The following is a 9,148-nucleotide window of genomic DNA, read 5'->3' as shown; positions in this document are numbered from 1 at the left end:
ATACTTACTCTGTTCATATAATTCAGCTTCTAAGATCTGGCCAACAACCCAGGAGTCATACTATAACATTGGCGGAGTGTCTAAACATATTAAACTATTTTTATTTACACCTGCAATGTAAAGCATTTTACCATGGTTTCATTTTAAACACCATTTTATTCAGACACACCACCATAATGGCAATGGATCTGCTAGAACGAAAATTAGGCGTAGGAAGAATCAAAGACCAGCTTTTATATTCTTCATTTATCTAAGTTTTATTCCAAGCAACCTTTAGTATGTCCGACATTTAGCATTTGTTTATTTCTTTATTCAAGAAGAATTCTTTAACTTTATTTTCAAAATGATCATTTATTTTAAACCTCAGAAAATAGACATTTATTTAAAAGTTTAGCATGAGTTTAGCAAAGAACAGATAGTTCCAAATTCATTCTCTCCTATCGTCCCTAGCTAACACCCTCATCTTATCCTAACAGACCTGCAAAGGAAAAACAAACAGTCAGAAGTTAAAGTTCTTACGTTCCAAGCAATCGATATTCAGTCCGGCAGCATCTCCAGAGGAAATCGAAAAAGCGACCCCTTCTCGCCCAAATCAGGGGGTTTTATACACTAACTTAATCTATCTAAAAAGTAATTAACATCTTCAATTCGAACTCTGATTGGACAAATTTGGGGTAGATGAGCACTTCCTCACCATTACAGCATTTGTTTTTCACATGATTCAGCGGAATTATAAAAGTTCTTTGTTTAAGACAGTTCGTGGCCTAGGCGCATCCTACTTTAGCAACAGTGCTCTTCTTTCCCAGGGTTTGGGCATTAGATCGTTCATGCTTGGCACCCATCCTAGGTTCCGGGTAAGGTGGCCTTGAACTCTCCCTCAAGCATAGTCAGCTCACTCGCGCTGGCAGAAATCTTTGACGCGCCTGCGCAGACCAGTACCCACTCGCAGTAGCTCAGAGCGGCCATTTTCTCACTAGGCCTCACAGGCCACATTTGGAACTATCATAGAAACAAACAAAAATCCATGTTAATTATAGTAATGAAACCCATTCTGTTTACCTCCCACCATTCTAATATTTCCCATTAGTTGTTACCTAGTGAGGAAGCCACATAAATGCATTTTTATACTTACATAATCGACCTTTTTAGCACAAAACTTTACAATAAGCACGTTCAAATTGCGTTTTATTTAAACTTAAGCTGCACATTAATTCACATCACAATGACAACATATATTAATTAATTATTTCACTCCATGCAAGCAAGATTAGTACTCCCCATATGTTTGTGAATGCATATTACTCTAAAGTTGATTATTCAAACACATCACACTATTAGTAAATGTTATGTTATGGGACATTAATTTCACGAGGGGTACACAAAATTTTGTGTTTTTCCCACCTCGCTCCATCACACCCAGGGCAGCTTCTACATGTTGAACATGGTTGTTTTCATTTGGAGAATATATCAGGATGTCATAATCTACAACAAAATTATCTAAAAATTCCCTGAGCACATTGTTGATAAAATATTGGAATGCTGCCGGGGAGTCACATAACCCAAACAGCAATATGAGGCCCTCAAATAAAGTAAATCAGGTTTAGAAAGCGGTCTTCCATTCATCTCCTTTCCAGAACCATACTAAATTATAAGTCCCTCTCAAATCTAGTTTAGTGTATATGTGGGCTCCTTTAATTAATCTCCTAAAACTGGGATAAGTGGCAGAAGATATTTATTCTTTACAGACATGTTGTTCAAAGCATGTACACAGTGCAACACAAATGCTCACATCAATTTCGCACCCTCAGCTAACGCTCTTAAACTGGAAGAGCACCCAAATTGCTGCACCAAGCTAACAATCTGCTATGCAAGTAAGCTTATCTTATTGCCAAACGCATGTTGGTCTGTTCTCAAGACAGAAAAAGAAGGATGTGATGGGGTATTAAGCGCAAACCATGGGGGTTGTGGTAGTGGAAAACAGCATCTGTCTCAGAGGCAGGGCCACCTCAAGTTGTTATGGCTGTGACGAGTAGGACTGATAAAGGGGTAATGTACAAGGCCGGACTGGGAACCCAAAACAGCCCTGGTAATTGTGTCGGACCAGCCCTCGCAGTGGTGAGGAGAGGGGTGGTTGCAAATTTAAAGCACTGCTATTTTTCTTTCTGGGGGCCAATAATGCAGCATCGCTGCAAAATCGGCCCCCAGTGACAAAACCAGCCGCCACCGCTGTATAAACTGCCCCCCACCCTCCCGGAATAATGCCCAATGCTGCTACAACCAGTACCCCAGATGTAGTCACCTGACTTAATTGAATCTTGTCACCAAGAAGGATCCTCAGTTATCAATGTAAAGGATCTAGAACATTAACAACAGCTGCAGAGGTATATCCTGTCGCAATAGTTTCTGCCAGGTTAAACTATGATTACCACAAATTAATGCTCTGCTAACATCAAAGAAAGCTTAGTACAAAAGCTCTTCCCTTGTAAAATCTGAATGCCTAACAGGAATAAGAAGTTAGTTACAAATAAGCACTAATTTTAACTTTTGTCGTGTTTTGAAACTATGTGAAAATTACTTAATTATACAGTATGTTCAATGCAGTATACCTTTTTTGATCTGTGACAATGATAGTACATATGTATTATATGCATGATAATCATTTGTCTCCTATTCACTACATACTAACATCTCCATTGTTTTATGGTGCATTACGTTTTGTATGACACTGACACTTACATATAAATGTACTAGTGTGTCATTTACCATTGTGATCGAAATATATAGAACCCAGATAAATGCTGTCACTTCTCACACACAAAGTGAGCATTTACAAAAGAAATACAACAAGTTTGAGACTTCACCACACAGGATTCATTTTCATGGATGCATGGATAGTTCATGTATATCCAGTATGATTTGAAGGTGAATATACACACACTTAAATACATTACATTAATGGTTGTAAATTGCATTCATAGAAGAGTTTTAAGATGTCATCAAACGTCCAAATTTACAGCATGCTGATATTAATTTTCAAATGATTTACATATGTCCTATATCTCAAGTATCATTTCATTTGTTAAAATTAGAGGCCATATTCCCTTGTTTCACATCTATGCAAAAATACATCTCAATATGTACATAAATGTAGCAAGCTGTATGTGTGCTTCTACAGGTACACCCATACTTGTGCGATTATGTACAAGTCACACATATGTAGCTAGATAATTGTTATGTGACATGAGTAAGGGTAAGTGAAGACATTCCTTTGTTGTTATACTAATGGCATCTGTCTATGTGTGATACATGTGAGATTTGAGTAGGGATACACAAAACCCACACAAGCATACAACCATGCCTGTCAAGGACCCTTGTATTTTTTTATATAAATGTGTATGAAATGTGGTGATTTGGTTAGAATTTATATTTTACTTGGGTATTAACACTCTAAATGGACTTGCTGGCCTATTTCACAGGTGTATTTGTTAGCTAGGCCTTAGGTTATTGTGAAGGCACACTTGTATGCCTTACAGATTACCTGATGGAATGTACACACGTGGCACAAAAGTCCACTAGCCTGCCTTGTGTGTTTACGCACACCCATACACACACCCAGAGTTATTCATTGGTAATGGTATTTCTACAGTTTATTATAAGACATTCTGTATGATAGGCTTTATATGTTTAGGTAGACAGTGTGTTTAACTTACTAAGTTGGTCCATGTGTGTTTAGATATAATGTTTATTTTACTATGTCACATTTTTATGGAGACTTTGCATTGTCCTTGCATGACGCAAATGTAGTCAAGAACAACACAAAGCCTTACGTAATATATACAAAACAATGCAAGGTTTGAGGTTTTTTATGGTGTGTATGTAAATGTTTACATATTATAGAGCCACCTGATTGTACTGCATGATAATGACTTTTCAATGGCAATGTGTCCCATTACCTGTTCGAAACCATCCACCCATGAATTCTGAAAGTTTGCAGGTTTTAACATATTTATACAAATTATATCGCATTAAGTTGCTTTTGCTTACCTAATGAACACTATATTGTCTTACTTACACATATTCAGCATTATGCTACACACCAGCCAAACTTTTCCCCGGTTCACTCCTGACCTAAGATTGATAAACTTATCGACCGGAAGGCAGAACATAATTGGCAACACCACAAAAAAAACTCATAGTAACTATATGGATATATAGCGTCAGCAAAAAAGACCTATCTCGGAATCAGAATAGATCAGGCCTCCAACTCACAGAAGGAACTTTATAAAATAGTCAAAGAATTCACTAACCCTGCCGCTTGCCAATTTCCTCTCACTGCATCCCAAGAATGGGTTGATTTTGTAGAGAAAATAGAGGACATTTACAGACAGTTTCCACCTAACACTGCACCTAAACAAGAGACCAACAAATCTACCCCGCCATTCACTCTCTCTCTCTCAAGCAATTCTGCACCATCACTAAGGAAGAGGTAGCTCTTACCTTGAGCAATATCAAATCAGAATCTCCTGACGACCCGTCATCCTCTCAAATCCTATCAAAAATTGCCCTAGTCCTCATCCCTCACCTAACGAAAATCTTAAACCTCTCACTGGCCCAATCTATTGTTCCCACACATTGGAAGAAAGCCACAATCTGACCAATTCTGATAAAACCTGCGGCTGACCCAAAACAACTTGCTAGTTGTCGTCTTATCTCCCTCTTACCCTTGTTCAGTAAGGTTATGGAATCACTGATTAATGGCCAGCTATATAAATACCTGGAACACAACAATCTGCTGGACCCATCTCAATCAGGTTTCCGGGCGTGACATAGCACCAAAACCGCCCTGCTCGAAATTGTCAATAATAATCAGGCTCTCTCTCGATGCAAGACAATCTGCTTTCCTGATACTGCATGACCTGTACGCGGCCTTCGACACCATCTCCCATAACGTCCTGCTGGAACGCCTGTCGGAGTTTGGTGTTGAGGGCCCGGCATAAAGCTGGATTAAGAGATACCTGACTGCCAGGTCCTCCAAGGTTCAAATGGGCACTTTCTTCTACAAAAAAAACCCAGAATATTGATAAAGGAGTCCCCTAGGGCTCCATATTGAGCCCTACGCTCTTCAATCTGTACGTGTCACGCCTGGCTAAGATTATCCAAGATTATGGGTTTGATAAAGTGTCATACGCTGATGACACCCAACTACTAATTACACTCAAGCAGATCCCAATGACACTAAAACCCGATTTAATCAATGCATGGCATCTATCAAAGATTGGATGGGGAACAATCACCTATTACTCAATGCGAGCAAAACCGAAATCCTACTTTTCGGCAATGCTCAGGAAATATGGACAGATGACTTACCTGGGTCCCTGCCCGCCACCCAAAACCGCAGCGCGCAACCTGGGCATTATAATAGACGACAAACTTTCCATGGAGGATCACATAAACACTGTGATCCGCACCAGCTTCAGCCTAATGAGAACCCTCATAAAAATCTTTACGTGGATTCCTTTACCATCCCGGATGCCTCTAGTTCAGGGTCTCATCATCAGTCGTCTAGACTATGGAAATGCTCAACTGGCCAGCATCAATGAGGAGCATTTGTCTAAAATACAAGTATTACAAAACACGTCAGCCAGACTGGTTCTCAACCTTCCCCCCCCCCGCACCTCCTCTGCCCCCAGTCTGAAGGCCCTCCACTGGCTCCCCATAAAGAAAAGGATCATTTTCAAAATATGCTGCCTGATCCATAAGTCCTTAAATGGCAATGGTCTTATTGCGGCCTGTAGGTTCATGGCCAGCTTTTCTTATGTCTTGTATTTGTGGTCATGCCAGCGAGTTTTGCACTCCACAACATCTTTCTTGTTGTTGCCACACAGTTGATCTTGTTCGTCCTTCTTTGCTAGTGGTCATTTTAAGGTGATAAATAATTAATGCGCATTTTGTCACATCACATTAGTATTTTGCTTTCCTTCTCTTTACAATTTGACTTCCTCTTCCTTTTGCCAAGAAATTTGGGTTGGTGGGCTCTTGGCTTCCTGTTGCTCCTTCCATGGTGCGCAATATGAGAAGTGCTACAGAGATTTGGTTTGAGAACCATACGTTTTTTACCTTTCTCACAACTCATTGCAGTCCTGCGTAACGCAATGCTGACCTGCGCCACGTAAAGGTGTTTTACGGCAAGCAATTCAGATTTGTGTCACGTAGGTTGTAGATGCATTATGGTGCGTTCTGCCAAAGCAACAACTTTGCGTCACACTGTGGAATACATCAATGAGCACTGTATCATGGTGCGCCGTATGGTAAATACGACGCATCCATGGCGCAGGAATCTGCCGCAACACGGCGCAACGACTTCTCATGTAATGCTGAACAAAGATTTTAAAGCCAATGGCCGAGCATTGAATGGGACTTTTGTTCCTTTTAATAGTTTAAATTTTTTTTGCTGTCTATACAGGGGCGTGGCTAGAGCTTGTGCCGCCCGGGGCTACCCCTCAGATTGCCGTCCCTTTGGGGGGGGGGGGGGTGCTGGGGAAAAAGGACGGTGAGCACTTGAAAGATGTCCGAGTCTCCGAGGAGAGACACGTAGTGTTGCTGCTAACAGTTACCTCGATCATGAAAGTTACATTTAGTTATTTATAAAGTTTTATATAGCCCGAACTTGTACCCGAAGGATATCAGAGTGCTTTACAATTTGAGGCAAAGGTAACAAATCAGAACATTAGTCGAACATGGGGAATCAAATGGGCATTGAGATGTTTACTCCTCTCAAAATCGGAATGGTTGTTTGTTAGAAATGGGGGTCTCTAGTTGGCAATGGCTGGCCACTGTCCAAGTGGGGACCCTTCTTCCTAAATCGGAGTAAGGGGGCTACACCCTTTGATAACCCCTGCTCAACCCTGTGGTAACGTAGCACGAGCAGCTAGGCTTATCTCAGAGGCAGTGTGTAAAGCATTTATGATCATACACAGTAACACAGTAAAGAACACTACAAAGGGACAAGTTGACATATTACTGCTGAATTCCCAATTTCCCCTTGAACAACCTGCAACTGCCAAAAACAGTCCACGCCTAATTATATCACCCCTGCATAACATGCCTGCTCAGTCGAGGAATAACTCTGTCTTAGCCCACCCACCCAGAATAGTACTTGCTCCCGACAATGCTAATTTTACTTCTCACATGAAATAGCTGAGGGCATCCTCTTACACGCAGGAGTACCACACGGAATTTGTACAGTGTTTTTGTTCACAATCACAATTAATTTAGGTTTCTATTAATTTCCACCACTACACAAAAGACTGCACCCTTGGCATTTACACATCACAGGTAACCTTTCAACTTTGAAACATCTCAACATCGTTTTGTTATTGTTTTGATCCAACAACAAGATTGATGCCCAACAAGACTGATGCTGCCCTTGAAATTACCAGGAGCCACCAACCAACCCTTACTACTCAAATGTAGATTAATGTTTGGGTGCCCACTGCCTTAACACGACACCACCCTAGCGTCGGCGCTGTTCACAGCCATGCGCTGTTCCCAGTACTCACAGCCATGCCCAGTGCTCCTTCAATAGATTCACAGATTAAACTGAGCAAACAAAAGGGCAGTGGTCGTGTCTTATTGTTGCTGGGCACATCCACTGCGGTTATTTATTCCTCGTGACTGCAGAGCCCACAGGACTTGCCCTTCAGCCATTCTCTGGTCATTAGGAGCAGGGCCCTTTCCTTTACACATTAAAGGCCAGGAACCTATAAAAATGTGTACGAGATGACGGCTATGTCCTATGCTACGTACCTATAAGTCGTGGCTTGAGCAAGTCTATAATAATGAAATCTAAGAAATAAAGTAGTCATACGTTTTTTTATGGGTTTATGACATCACAACGCATGCTTTTACATCGCAAGTTTTACAACGCATGCCTTTACAACTCATAGTGTTGAGGGGTGCTGGATAGTGAATAGTTTAATTTACCATTCCAACTCCAGTCCCCGTGGATAGTAGGGAAGGTGTTGGATAGTAAATTAAATCTATTCCCTATCCTAGAGCGCCCCCCAGCGCAATGAGTTGTAATGGTTTGCATTGTAAAAGTTGCAATGTAAAAGCACTGCGTGGTAAAAGTTGTGTTGTAAAGGATGTTTCCTTTTTTTATATAGCGCGAACTCGAAACGAGAACCAGTTACATTTCACATTAATTTTTAGGCAAGGGGTGATTAAGTGATTTGTCCAGAATCGCAAGAGACTGTGCTGACTCAGACTCGAACCGGGTAATCCTCAGTTTCACAGGGTGAAGCTTTGGCCATTATACTACATCATCTACCGAGGTAGAGCACTCTGATTGGATCTTATAATAACTTATATTTTAAAATGCGCGCAAATTCCCTCGAAAGTACAATTTGGAAGAACAATATGTTTGCAATGGAAAAGCTAAAAAATCACAGAAATCCAACATTCATTGGTAGGTTGGCAGACATAGTGCTCATGCATAAAGACGGAGTGCTCGCTCTTAACTCACATCTCTTATCTCTAATTTAGCAAACTCATACTCATGCAGAATGGGTATTAGAATTCAATGAAGTGCATACAGGGCCATAGATCCTCACTAACGGCAGAGTGCAAAACGAGTCTGGGCACTTAAAGAGTGTGGAAGTAGTGTAACATTTGTTGGTGCGTGCTGGTCGTGCAATGATTGCAGGTGTAATTGGACGAAAGGTCGGTCATCTTTATTCTTTCCTTTCCTCACCTGAATTATTTTATAGTTGCGCTGCAGCTGGCCCTGGCCCGGCCGTATGCAGGGGGCTGAAGGCAAGATGAAATAAGAAGAGAATGGTAGTGACGCACTCCTCCAACTCCAGGCTCGACACGACGACGAGGGGCGAGCGTAGGGGGCATGGGGAGGGCGGTGAGCGCGTAACGCCGTCACACTGCTTGCTGGGCGCGGCGAGGGCTGGCCAAAGTCCTTACAGGGCCGTCATTGGTTGCACTAGCCCGCGCCGCACACGCTACCACTGGATTGACGGCCCTGGAGGACTACTAGCGTGACTGAGCGAGGCTGGGAGGAGGAGGGGCAGGCCAACAACGGTCATCACATGATGAATGTTGAATTTTTATTTAATTCCGAACCCGGGCCGACAGTGAC

At 41.7% G+C, this 9,148-nt stretch overlaps 1 long non-coding RNA gene across 1 annotated transcript; it reads right to left on the bottom strand.

The window, feature by feature from the left end:
* Positions 1-231: 231 nt before the first annotated feature.
* Positions 232-8,873, bottom strand: LOC147733870 (uncharacterized). The gene is made up of 2 exons (XR_015307594.1): positions 8,753-8,873; positions 232-999 (listed from the first exon to the last, which is right to left on the bottom strand). It is a non-coding gene; the product is annotated as an uncharacterized LOC147733870 (long non-coding RNA).
* Positions 8,874-9,148: the final 275 nt, after the last annotated feature.

Source organism: Lissotriton vulgaris, chromosome 1_2 (genome assembly GCF_964263255.1).
Source record: "Lissotriton vulgaris chromosome 1_2, aLisVul1.2, whole genome shotgun sequence".
In the NCBI taxonomy this organism is placed as follows: Eukaryota; Metazoa; Chordata; class Amphibia; order Caudata; family Salamandridae; genus Lissotriton; species Lissotriton vulgaris.
Note: the sequence above shows the minus strand (reverse complement) of the source record. Positions and strands in the feature narration are given on the sequence as shown.